Raw genomic sequence first — 14525 nt, forward strand, 5'->3', positions numbered from 1 at the left:
AGAGGGAAAATACAGTACAGGTAGTCCTTGACTTACAACCGTTCATCTAATGACTGTTTGAAGTTACAACAGCACTGGGAAAAGTGAGTCATGACCCTTTTTTCACTGTTTTTACAACCGTTGCAGCATTCCCATGGTCACATGATCAAAATTCAGCCGCTTGGAGACTGACTCACATTTTTATGACGGTTGTAGTGTCCCGGAGTCATGTGATTCCTTTTTGTGACCTTGTGACGAACGTGGTCAATGGGAAAAAACCAGATTCACTTGACAACTGGGTTACTGATTTAACAACTGCAGTGATTCATTTAACAGCTGAGGCAAGAAAAGGTCATAAAATGGAGCGAAGTTCACTTAGCAAATGCCGCACTTAGCAACAAAAAAATTTGGATTCAATTGCGGATGTAAGTCGAGGACTACCCGTACATGTGGAAGCTGCCAGCGCAGATCTGCATCATATATACAAGAATGTGATTAAATAAATTAATGGCCGTATTTGTCCAGAATTTTTTAAAAAGAAAAAACCTGAATGACATTTGATCGTTAGAAAAATATCAAGGGCTGTATTTCCGCTAAAAAGACGTTGTCGGATTCTCACTACAAAATAGATCTTCTCCTTGTAGAGTTGTTCATTAAGCAATGTTCAATCAAACCCCTTTCTCTATGTTTGCACATCTTCCATAAAAATTTTCAAGGTATTTCAGCATTTTTGAGCAGAAATCCTTCAAACGGATATAGCTTCTCTTTGAAGTGCATTTGCCCTGTAAAAAAAAGTAGAAAAGAGTTTAAATTAGTAAATCTTTTCCTAGAATATTTTGACCGACTATATAAATACTGTATTTTTTGGAGTATAAGACGCACCTACCTTTTTTGGTGAGGAAAAGAAGAAAAAGAGCCTTGGTAGTACGGTGGTCTAAGGCACCCTGTTATTAAGCTGGTTATTAAGACCAGCTGCCTGCAATTACTGCAGGTTCGAATCTTGCCAAGGCTCAAGGTTGACTCAGCCTTCCATTCTTTCTAAGGTAGGTGAAATGAGGACCCAGATTGTGGGGGCAATAAGCTGACTTTGTATAAATATACAAAAGGATGAAGGCTATTGCTGAGCACATTGTAAGCTGCCCTGAGTCTCCGGAGAAGGGCGACATATAAATTAAATTTAAAAAAAAAGAAAGAAATCTCCCTCTACCTCAGGCTCTGAGCAATTTTGCCTCATTGCAGCAAACAGCAAACAGCCTGCTTTACTTTCGTTTTCATTTTCAGCATAGCTTGATTAGCACAAGGAAAAAAAAACTGCTTGTGCTAATTAGGCTGTGCTGAAGCTGAAAGGAGCTGTTTTTTCTTGCTGGTTGTTTGCAAGGAGGTAACTGCTGCGAGGCAGAGGCCAAAGGGTGGGGGCCAGTGGGTGGGTGAGGCTACATTCAGCATATAAGATGCACCTAAATTTTCACCCCCTTTTAGGGGGGGGAAAGGTGCATCTTATACTCCGAAAAATACGGTAAGTAAAATTTAGAACAATTTACATTATTCTAGTTTAAAGGAATTTTTTAAACCTGGAAGCCGCCAGCTGCTTTCAGAGGTCAGGTAGCCCTCGACTTATGACCACAATTGAGGCCAAAATTTATGTTGCTAAGTGAAACAATTGTTAAGTGAATTTTGCCCCATTTTATGACCTTTCTTGCCATAGTTGTTAAGTGAATCACTGCAGTGTTTAAGTTAGTAACATGGTTGTTAAATGAATCTGACTTCCCCATTGACTTTACTTATCGAAAAGTGATCACATGATCGCAGGACACTGCAACCATCATAAATATGAATTAGTTTCCAAGCATCCAAATTTTGAACACATGACCATGGGGATGCTGCAGCAGTCATAAGTGTGAAAAACGGTCATAAGTCGCTTTTTTGAGTTACGCTGTAACTTGGAATGGTCACTAAATGATCTGTTGTAAGTCAACAACTACCTGTACGCACATTTGGGACATTTTAAAAAAATGATAATCAATTCTTCCTGAGTGGTATTTTTAGGATTTTTCTGTTCTAACCAGTCCATGGAAAGATAAATGCAGGAATAAAACTAGGCTAATGTTTCTCATCTTCCTAATTATATGCTCCCTCTTCTACTTATTTTTTAAAAGGCTTAAGATGGTCAGGAATTTTAGCTTTGCTGTTCTTTTTTCACTTTGAAAATCCTTCAGCTAACTCATAGGAGAAGTGGGCCAATTCCCAGGGGATGCTTTTTGTCTGCAGCATTTCCTGGACTGACTATATATTTCAGCATTCCAGAAACACTGATCTATACCAATCTACAGATCTCTGACAGGCCACTGTTAGATATTTTTGGCCTAAGAATTGTCAGCTTTTGTCAGATCCTGCCTACATTCAGTCAACTGTTGCTAACCAAATGACAGATTTTAGCAACACGTCACAAACTATCTTGATAGAACTTAAATCACATGATTTCTGTTATAATTGACCGATGGCGAACTTCCATGTCAGAATGGGGATAATACTATATAATAGATCATTTAATTGCTCATCTGGCCAACATACATGTCTTTTAAGGTAAAAAGAATTATTTAAAAAAAAAATAGGAGGAAAACTATTTGAAGAACAAAGTAATGAAATGAACTTTAATTAATGAATATATTAACTAACATATAATATTTGGACAAATAAAGGAATATGAAGTAAATCATTTGTAGTCATTTGCAAATAATTTTGTTATAATTCCATGCTTTGACTAGTAGTTTTAGAAACTTTGAATAAAGGAGAGTGGAGCTTTAATCATCTTATAAGTGAAATACTTACCTCATGGAAATCAGACAAGGCTCTTCTTGATACGTTAAAATCTTTGCAGCCTAACAGAGCATGGTTGACTTGGCAGAAAGTGTGCTGATAAGCTTGTTTTTCACACTACAAAGAAAATGGGAACAAAGTCTTCAATCCAATTTCCATAATATAGAACAAATACAACATTCATACAGCCTTGTTACTAGAGGGAAAAATTCTTTAGGTTTGTATTCAACTTTCAGAAAGAAAAACAGATCTTGTTCTGACAAAAGGCATTAAATGCCTCACTGAAACAATAAAATAAGTCTTTTTAAAAGACAGCTAAGTGTAAAGAGCTCCTTTACACTTGAAGTTTTCAAACAGAAGTTACTGTAGTTAAATTATAAGCCAACTGTTAATAATAGTGGGCAAGATTTTACGATAGGAAATATTGGTTTCTCCACTATGAATATAAACTCTATGTTTTTCTGACCTCCAAGAAATCTCTCTTCATATTTTCTAGTAAAACTCCCTCTTGTTTTTAAAGATCAAGTTAACCTTAAGGTGTTTAAAGAGAAAGTTTCAAGGTCTGAAATACAAAAACCCACTTCCAGATCTGATTAGAATGACACAGTGCCAGGATATGAGGATCCTAAAGCTGCATTAAATGAAGATCAAGAGATGATCTCTACCTATTTCATGGGTAAAACCCAACAAGATTAGCAGTGTAATCTTCTCTTAAAAATGAACAGTCCTTCAGAATCCTGACTACAGCAAAATATAGAGTATATAATAACTGACTTCAAGTTAGCTGCCTCATTTTGTCTAATGGTAGGACTTGGTCCAGCCCAGAACAATTTGGAAAACATTTCCAACATATTATGTCATATTATGTCGATGCTCCAATTTTGCTTTTGATCTAAACCATAAACACTGGCTGAGAATAATATATATACTACACTGAGGAAAAAACATGCCTTTTTGTAATAATATGAGAAAGTATAACATCGTTTTAAAAATACTGTTCATTTATGGTAAATGTTGCATGAAAATATTTGATGTACTCTGTTGATACTTTCCATAATAATGCTAATTTTCAACTGCTAGGTTTTGAAAAGTGCCAAGAGAAATAATTGGTATCATGTTGGCCTGCTAACCTAAATCTTATCTTGGGCTTAGTTCAAAGAATATATGGCATAGATATCAACTTCCTGCAATTACTAATAAGTTTTACTTACATTGACGTTAAAGACAACGTTATTTACTCTCTCACAGGTCCCATTCTGTAAGTCGAAAAGTTGAAGAAATTAGTTATAAAATATAGCATATTCTAACATTTCTGATACTAGTCCCTTTCAGCCAACTATTCTTGGCCTTTAGAATAACTTGTTTAGCATCAGTGATACAGTATACCCATTGTTCAGGTGTATCCTTTGTTCTATGTATCCAGGTAAGAATCAGACACCATCATATTGCCTTAAAATTTATGAAAGTAGAGAGGAATTTTTTTGCTCTCTAGATGTTGAGGAGTTCTATAGCCACAGTTTCTTGTCTTTGCCCATTCCAGCTGGGTGAGGGAAACTGGAGACCAAAACTTCTGGAGGACCCCATATTACTTATCTCTGCTTTGAAGCAATGCAAATGTGCCATGTCACTTTTAGTGCAAAAGCAGAAGAAAAATAAACTGAGATCCACCAGCAAACAGTGGCCAGAGTTTGTAGACTCTCAACATTTGGTTTACCAGCTGGGATTCTTTCAAAGTAATGCATGGCCTATTTAGTCCCCCCTCCCCTCTGGCCTCTGAGTGAGCGAAGTGAATTAGCTGAATAAAGAGATAATTACAGGCTTTCTTTTTAGTTAGGCAAAGCTTTGATACAGAATCCTATATACATATCAATTATATCAGTCGATAAATGAAAGCATGCCTTCAACCCTAACAATAACAAAAAAGAAAAAAAAATCACGTACAAAACAGTGGTCAATTAAATTTAACATTTAACATGTAGGATCCACCCTGGATGGGTGCTGAAAGGAGAAAAAAAAAAGCTATCAGGTAGGTTTCTGTTTTGTTTCATTTTGTTTGTTTGTTTTGCTGTTTTGTGTTTTGTCTTCTATGATAAAATGATAAATTTAAATTTTAAAAAATGGAAACATGCTTTTGCTTATATTACGATTAGTATTTCTGCTATTCTAGAATTTACGATAATTTGATGATAATCTGAGAGATTTGGAATAGCATTCTGGTTAATCAAAGAGAAGTCCCACAGATGAAAGCCATGGCTTATTTCAGGAATGCAGGATATGAAATGATGGAGGATGCAAACAGCTCCTAAGAATAAAAGATTGGGGTAGCATAAGAAATTATCCAAAGAGGAGGATAATTGGCCTCCCTTCCAAAATCATGTAGCTCTAGAATTGAGTAAATTTGAATTCTTGGAAGAAACAAAGAGTTAGACTCAATTATTTGAATGGCACCTTCCAGCTCTTTGTGATTCATAATTTAATAGCCGAGGCCCCTTAGTACCCTATATTTTATTCCTGAAATGAGCATGGATAGCAGTTTAATTGTTATAGTTATAGTTATAGTTTATTATATTTGTCTAATACAATAATACAAGTCTCTAATGTACAAAGCTGAATATTTAATTGAAATAATAATTATATTCCTTTACAATCCAGAATTGGAGATCCACATCACATTTATTGCATTCAGACTATTTAGAGAAGGAGATCCAGTCCTTGCATAGTTTGCAAATTTATACCCTATTTCCCCCAAATAAAACATCCCCTGATAATAAGCCCAATCAGGCTTTTGAGCGCATGGCAATAAGGCCACGCGCTTATTTCAGGGTTCAAAAAAAATATAAGACAGGGTCTTATTTTCGAGGAAATACGGTACGTTAATAATTTTTCTGCGTTTGTTAAACAATTAGTACACCAACATATAACAAAATTACAATTATAATAAGTATGTAATATTTACCCCAGGATTCTTACAAGCAGCATTCATATCTTCCATTAAGTTAATTAATTTTATTGGAGGTATTTTCGACTGGTGAGTTCCAATGGCTAAAGCCATTACGACAAGGCAAGAGACTGTAAAAATGGATTTCATAACCATATTCTTTTGATAGTTAGGAACTGAAAATTGAACCTTCTATCAAGCAATTTCTGTACCAAATATATATGCCTAAGATGATGCAGCTCCACCTACCAATATCAATAACCACCATCTCGTCAAGATAACATCTTATCTCAATGTATGACTAATTATTAATAGAGGAGGTCAAATGTAAAGTTTTCAATATGAAAAATGTAAGGCCTTTTCAATGTCAGTGCCCACTCTTTGGAATCAACCGGTTTTGGAAGCTGATTTGCTCATTTCATTTTTCCCCCCCCTAAAAATTGAGAACAGCTTTGCGGGTTAAAACAAATTTGTTATGCTTCTTTTGATTGTGGCTGTCACTGCATTCAGGCTTACATATTGTCCAAAAGTAAAATTTAAAAATGAATCAGTCCCATTTTACCCAGCATCAAAAGTCAAACAGAACAACAACAAAGGAAAATATTTGTAGCTCAGGGTTGAAATGAGGAGTCCTTGATGCTCTCTGAACTTGGTTGTTTTCTTAAAGACAATTCATTACCCAAACTAAGTAACATCATCAGTGATAGCTAGTAATGAAATGTCTGCACGAAAACAACCAAGCTCAGAGAGCACCAAGGATCCATTACAACAACAACAACAACAACAACAACAGACAGGCTGGCTTAAAAATTAGTAAAACTGAAGCCAATCTGAGCTCCTTGTGTATGGAGGAGAACAAGTCTATGGTCAGAGTGTTGTTTGCCACTAAATAACAGAAACAGGTAACTTCAGAAACTTTTATGACTGGATGGTTCATGCTTCATTTATTACAGTGTGGATTGTAGGGTTGTTAGTTTTTGGGGGGGTTTTGGAGTGGAATGTGACTTTGCAGAATAGCTCTCAAGACCTTTTTATTCCATCAGGATGGCCTGGCCTAATTTTTCCCTTTTTTCCTTTTTAAAACGCAAATTTTAATTCGTTTTTAATTTTTTGGGCTGTTTTAAATCTGTCTTCGGCCAAATTGTTTAATTTGGTTTTATTCTGTTTTAAATTTTGTATTTATGTGTTTTTTATCTTGTGGCTGTTCACCGCCCTGAGTCCTTCGGAGTAGGGCGGTATATAAATCAAATAAACTAAAACTAAACTGAAACTAAAGTTATTCATATTATTATTCATATTTGACAATATGAATAATGCCAAATCAAACTTAAAAATAAATTTGAAGGTAACTCCTCCTGCCCCAAATGTTCCATCATTTGAGGATTTCAATATACTTCATCTTCTGCTGGAGGTTCCCCCAACTCCCAATCCATTTTAGATAGGGTGAAATGGCAATTGTGAAGTGTAAGAAATCATTCATGCAAGTGCTACTGCTAGTTTCAGAAAGTTACTGAAGGTTTCTCTTCTCTCCTTCCTTTCTCCATAATGCTGGCATTGTAGAGGAGAAGATCATCTCTGACCTTCACTCTTTTTTTCCTTCCTAATGTCAAGTCAGGACAGAAGGAACAACCAAGTCCAAACCATTCTTCTCCTTGAGGATGTAGCTCTCTCTTATTGAACTGAAAAGGGAGAAATAATTTTCAGGGATCGTAGAACTGTATCCTTCAATAAGGAATTTTTTTACATATAGTAAATGATTCTGAGACTTGATTTTTCTTGAGATAACTGATTATGACATCATAATCTTTCCAACCTTGGTCACCTTAGCCAAGTGGAAAGGACCATCCTATTATAAATGCTAATTGCTGAGCCACTTTGAGGAAAACGTTTAGGAAACTGATGCGTTGCTTTTGAAAATGGGAGTATATTTGTTCATTATCAAGCAAGAAAGGGAAATTCTTAAAATAGACAGAATTATGGGCAGACATGTCACTTCAAGCAAAAGGAGATAAGAAGATTGTATCGCAATGACGCTGGAGAGAAAATGACTTTACAGTCAACTGGAAATTGTTATGATAGCGCATACACCGAGGCATTTCAGAAATTTTCTGAGAATACAGATTTTACATGTATAAGCAAATTAAAAAGTGGATTTGCTATATCAGCCAGGGTACGTGACATGGAAAGTTTAAACCGAAGGCAATTTGCTGATAAATTGTTAGTTAATTTTCTATCAGCTTCTAATAGTATAATGTTATTTAAAAATAGGTTACCTAAGTCAAGATATTAGACAATGTGATGTCATTCTTCTCCATTTTGAAAGAACTACAGGTACTCCTGGACTTACAATATTTCATTTAATGACTGTCCAACGTTACAATGGTACTGAAAAATGTAACATGACCGTTTTTCACACCTACAACCATTGTGACAATCCCATGGTCACATGATCAAAATTCAGATGGTTGGCAACTGACTCATATTAATGACGGTTGCAGTGTCCCCAGGTCATGTGATCAACTTTTCTGACCTTCTGAAAGCAAAGTCAATGGGGAAGCCAGATTCACTTAACAATGCTGTTACTAAATTCTGATTCACTTAACAGATGTGGCAAGAAAGGTCCTAAAATGGGGCAAAACTCACTTAACAAATGTCTCACTTAGCAACATACATTTTGGGCTCAATTGTGGTCGTACGTCGAGGACTATCTGTATTCTTGTTTTTATTGTCATAGTCACTGAATTAATAGTTCTAGCAGAATGCCTTTCTTCCCCTCTGAAACATGAGCACTGAAAACTGCATAATTCTTACAAAAATCATCTCTTATCATTCCCTGAGCGATAACTTTCAATTATCATTAAACTATGGATTCTTACTTTTTTGCGTATATCTATAGCAAACTAAATACAGGTAGTCCTCGATTTACGACCACAATTGAGCCCCAAATTTATGTTACTAAGTAAGAAATTTGTTAAGTGAACCATTTTACGACCATTCTTGCCACATTTGTTAAGTGAATCTGGCTTCCCCATTGACTTTGCTTGTCAGAAGGTTGCAAAAAGGAGATCATGTGACCCCAGGACACTGCAACTGTCATAAATATGAGTCAGTTGTGAAGCATCAGAAATTTGATCATGTGACCGTGGGAATGCTGCATCAGTCATAAGTGTGAAAAATGGTCATAAATCACTTTTTTCAGTGCCATTGTAACTTCGAACAGTCACTAGACAAGCTGTTGGAAGTCGAGGACTACCTGTAGCACCAATTCATACTTTCTGAGATACATTTAGCTCTTTCCTTCCTAGTTTAACCCGTATCTTGTCTTTCCTTCATGCATTCATCAACACCATATCTTTTCCCTTTCTCTTCATTTCAGAGGCACACATTGTATTTACTATTTTCTTTCTGTGGTTTCCATTGTTAAATCATACTCCTTATGATTTAGGAGCCATGGTGGCGCAGTGGTTAGAATGCAGTACTGCAGGCTATTTCTGCTGACTGCTGGCTGCCAGACATTTGGTAGTTCGAATCTCATCAGGCTCAAGGTTAACTTGAGGGGACTAAAACATATAATGAATACTTGCAAAAACTGGGCATGGCTAGTCTAGTGAAGAGAAGGACCAGGGGAGACATGATAGCAGTGTCCCAATATCTGAGGGGCTGCCACAGAGAAGCAGGTGGTCAAGCTATTTTCCAAAGCACCCGAAGGCCAGACAAGGAATAATGGATGGAAACAGAACAAGGAGAGATTCAACCTGGAAATAAGGAGACATTTTCTGACAGTGAGAGCAATCAACCAATGGAACAGCTTGCCTTCAGAAGTTGTGGGAGCTTCATCAGTGAAAGCTTTCAAGAAGAGACTGGACCGCCATCTCAGAAATGGTATTGGGTCTCCTGCTTGGGTGGGGGGTTGGACTAGATGACCTATAAGGTCCCTTCCAACTCTGTTAATCTGATCTGATCTAACTCAGCCTTCCATCCTACCGAGGGTCGGTAAAATGAGGACTCAGATTGTTGGGGGCAAAATGCTGACTCTGTAAACCTCTGCTTAGAGAGGACTGTGAAGTGGTATATAATTCTAAGTGCTATTGCTGTTTGCTATCTACTTCTGTTTTAAGTTGCACTCTTCCATATGCCATGGTCATCAACAGGAGGACCCATAGAGATTGACCTCCACCACTCATCATGGCTTTAATCAACTAAGGCCAACTGAGGCTTTCACACAGCCTTTTACAGTAAAACAAAGAAGATGACATGAAGTTACCTGCCGTGAACTTACCTGTGTCCTATGCAACCTTCCTTGCTAATCATAAATGCTGCACAGATAGCCCCTTAGTACCGTTTGTTTAAGGACTGTTACAACAGCCCTGGAAAAAATGACTTATGACTAGTCTTCATGCCTATGACCATTGCAGCAGCCTCATAGTCACGTGCTCAGATTTCGGGTGCTTGGCAACTGGCATGTACTTGGAATGGTTGCAGTGTCCTGGGGTCCTGCAATTGTATTTGCATTTGCAACCTTCCTAGGGAGTTTCAGATAAGCAGAGTCGGGGTAGTGGGGAGGAGCCAGATTCACTTAACAGCCACATGATTCACTTAACAACTATAGTGATTTGCTTAACAACCATAGCAAAAAGCTCATAAAATGGGGCACACCTTAACAACTGCCTTCCCTAAGCAACAGAAACTTTGGGCTCAATTGTGGTTATAAGTTGAGGATTACCTGTAATAGCAGACTTGGGCACATTTTGACTGGAGTGCCAAATGCATGACCACAATCTTATTTTACCCAATAATGTTACACAATTCTATGCAAGCCCAGAATGACTAATCTAGAGATTGCCTTGCAAGCCAACACATCAGCCACACTTCAACAGCTGGGAGGTAATAAATTGAAAGACTCAGGACAAGTAAATCAGAAAATATATTTCTGCATTAGATTGATTTCCTGACTGCCTATCTAAAATTGCACTTGGTTTGAGTAGCAATGCCTTAATTTTCAATTCAGCTAACCAAGAACTTCAGTCTCATCAGAATAGAATAGAATAGAATAGAATAGAATAGAATAGAATAGAATAGAATAGAATAGAATAGAATAGAATAGAATAGAATAGAATAGAATAGAATAGAATAGAATAACAGAGTTGGAAGGGACCTTGGCGGTCCAACCCTCTGCTCAAGCAAGAAACCCTTTACCATTTCAGACAAATGGTTATCCAATCTCTTCTTAAAAACTTCCAGTGTTGGAGCATTCACAACTTCTGTAGGCAAGTTGTTCCACAGATTAATTGTTCTAACTGTCAGGAAATTTCTCCTTTGATCTCCTTGATTAGTTGCTTCTCTCCTTGATTAGTTTCCACCCATTGTTTCTTGTCCTGCCCTCAGATAGCTTGACTCTCTCTTCTTTGTGGCAACCCCTGAAATATTGGAACACTGCTATTATGTCATCCCTAGTCCTTCTTTTCATCAGACTAGACATACCCAGTTCAGAGCAACCGTTCTTTATATGTTTTAGCCTCCAGTCCCCTAATAAACTTTGTTGCTCTTCTCTGCACTCTTTCTAGAGTCTCCACATCTTTTTTCAACCCCTCCAGAACTGACATCAGAGCCTGATTTATCTTAAATACTCCAGTTTATTGGTCCTTGGAAGATTTTAGGCATAAGTGAAAGGATACAGGTAGTCCTCCACTTACAACCATTCATTTAATGACCATTTGAAGTTATGACAACATGGAGAAAAATGACTTATAATCATTATTCGCATTTTACAACTGTGGCAGCATCCCCGCAGTCCCATGATCAACATTCGAATGCTTGGCCGCTGTCATGTACGTGTGACAGGGGCTGTGTCCAAGGGTCATACGATCCCCTTTTGTGACCTTCTGACAAGCAAGGTCAATGGCAAAGCCAGATTCATTTAACAGTCAGGTTACTAATTTAACAACTGCAGTGATTCACTCAGCAACAGTAGCAAGAAAGGTCATAAAATGGGGGAGGGGGAAACTCACTTAACTGTTGTCTCTTGCTTATCAATGAAAATGTTAGGCTTGATTGTGATCCTGTGTTGAGGCGTAATTGTACTTATTGAACCTAGATTTATCTCTGAAGAAAGATTTTTTGTTTATCATTGCTTAAGATCAAGTCTGTTCTGTCTTTGATGTCCGTCTTTTATCTTGCTTCCCAAGCTACTGTATCACATGAACTATGTCTCTCAACCTACCCATATTTTTTTAAAATAATAAATGTGCGGACAAAAATCTGCAGTTCTAGAAACAAGGACAGGTAATCTTCGACTTACTATAGTTCATTTAGTGACATTTCAAAGAGCACTGAAAAAAGTGACTGATGACCATTTTTCACAGTTACTACCTTTGCAACATCCCCATGGTCACATTATCAAAAATCTGATTGCTTGGCAACTGGTTCATACTTATGACCGTTGTTGTGTCCCCAGGGTCACGTGATCACCTTTTGAGACCTTCTTGACAAGCAAAATCAATGGGGAAACCAGATTCTCTTAACAATCGAGTTACTAACTTATCAATGATTCACTTAACAACTGAGGCAAGAAAGAAACTAGCTTAATAAATGTCTCAGTTAACCCCAGCAATTTTGGGTTCAACTATAGTCATACAGTAAGTCGAGGATTACTTGTAAATGGTTCCACAAGCTTTTGGGACAACACAAAATTCAAATAAAGTCAGAGATGTCTTATGTCAGTGGATGAATCATACTGTCCAGATAAAGGGACACCAACATCCTCACCAAGTTCATTTATATTTTTCAATCCTCACTGCTAAAGATATTCTTCCAATAGAAGAGAATCTGTGTAGCTCGCAGCTGAACTGTGGAATCCTTGGGGTTTTCTAAGCTTAGTGTTTTCTTGCAGATATTTCATTATCCAGCTATGTAACATCAGTGCTAGTGAGTGTGGGGTTTGCTCCCTGTTTACATTTTATTTGTTTGTACTTATTTATTAGATTTATGTGCTTGTCCTCCCAGTGTTGGCAGGGGTATGGTTTTCTCCATCCTTTAAGCAGAAATTAACACCAGACAAATAATCAAACAGAAAACAATACCCTAATCAAGAAAATACCAAGGAGAAAACCACACGAACAAGTTGAGTAATGAAATGACTGCAAACTAACAACCAAACTCAGACAGCACTAAGAATTCCCAAGATATTCTGCATAGATTCTGCTAATGTTCTCTACAGAACCTTTCACAGTGATTTCAGATTACTGTAGAAGAGAGCCTTCATTCTGCAAACAGGTCCAAGAATTAAGTCTAGTCTTTGGAAAGTGGCTGTTGGTCCTTGTGGACTCTACAGAATGTGAGGGACCAATGGACTGATTTGAGATAAGCCAGTTCCACATCTTTGTATTAAAAATATTGGGTGTTTTTCTGACAAATTACATGAAGTGGTCAAATGTTTAAGTACTAAATTGGTCAGTCTTCCCATTTCATTGCTAAAAAGATAATTCAAAGACTAACATCCACCTTCAGTTGAGAAATAATTTCTTTCCAACTATAAAAAGAAAGGAAAATGATGTTGATGGAAATATGCAAGAACCATTACCTAGTCAAAAGGGGATCTTTTTTGAGGTTGTTAACTAAGCAAAAAAGGTCATTTTTCTCAGACATTTTTCGGAGTCTGTGAAACAACATCATATTCAGAGGTGGCTCAGGCAGATGCCTCTATGGTTTACTTGAGCATAAGAAGGGGAGATCGTCTTAAGTCTTGAGACTTGCAAAATTAATATCAATCCCACTAGGGAATCAGACTAGGAAATCTATTGCACAGGAAATCTAAAAGTACCTTTATTGAAAAGGGCCTTAGTAACATAATCTTGCAAGTTTGATTGAACTATACCTCTCTATCACCCTTCATATACTGTAGCTGGTGGGCAGCAGATTGTGAATTTTGCAAAGTGGCAACCGATGTTGGAGAGCATAAGAGCTTTGGTGGTGCAGCGGACTAAAGTGCTGCTAAGTAGCACTTAGCTGCCAGCTGCCTGCAATTACTGAGTGTTCAAATCTCACCAGGCTTAAGGTTGACTCAGCCTTCCATCCTTCCGAGGTAGGTAAAATGAGGACCCGGATTGTGGGGGCAATAAGCTGATTTTGTATAAAAAAGAACACCGCTTAGTGTGGGCCAAAAAGCCCTACTAAGCAGGTATATACAAAAGTATGAAGGCTATTGCTTAATGCATTGTAAGCCGCCCTGAGTCTCCGGAGAAGGGTGGCATATAAATTGAATCAATCAATCAATCAATCAATCAATCAATCAATCAATCAATCGACATTGCCCACAATGGAAGGATGGAGTTCTTTCCTGAGCAGAGTGGAAGAACAATGGCTGGGACAATGAGGGTTCTCCTGGAACTTTCAAAGGTGAATGAATCTGAGAGTGGACCTCTTCAACATGAATGGCTTTGGGAGATTCAGTAAGGACTTTGAGGTTAAGCTGGAACTGGCAAGGTTCCCCGTTCTGGAGTGGAGGGACCAGAGAACCCTGGTTTTAAGCCAGCCTGGGGAGTTCTGGTGATGGAAGGGGTCCTGGAAAGTCATTACTGTGTCATCTGGAAGTGAATCTAGCCAGGCTAAAAAGTTTGAGAAAAGTTGCTTCTCAGGTGGGAGGCAGATTGGCATCAGAGAGGGCCTAATTGTAGTGCGATAGTAAGGTGTGTTTGGACTTTAGTGAGAAGTGGCTCATTAGCAGAAGTTCCCCTAGAAAGGGAGTGTGCAAGTACAAGAAAAGAGCATTGCAAGAATTTTAGAATATATTACT

At 37.6% G+C, this 14525-nt stretch overlaps 1 long non-coding RNA gene across 1 annotated transcript; it reads right to left on the reverse strand.

Moving 5' to 3' along the window:
- Positions 1-546: 546 nt before the first annotated feature.
- Positions 547-4169, reverse strand: LOC148115463 (uncharacterized). The gene is made up of 3 exons (XR_015731948.1): positions 4008-4169; positions 2809-2913; positions 547-761 (listed from the first exon to the last, which is right to left on the reverse strand). It is a non-coding gene; the product is annotated as an uncharacterized LOC148115463 (long non-coding RNA).
- Positions 4170-14525: the final 10356 nt, after the last annotated feature.

This window comes from Pantherophis guttatus, chromosome 2, assembly GCF_059756535.1.
Source record: "Pantherophis guttatus breed Tessera chromosome 2, ASM5975653v1, whole genome shotgun sequence".
Taxonomy (NCBI): Eukaryota; Metazoa; Chordata; class Lepidosauria; order Squamata; family Colubridae; genus Pantherophis; species Pantherophis guttatus.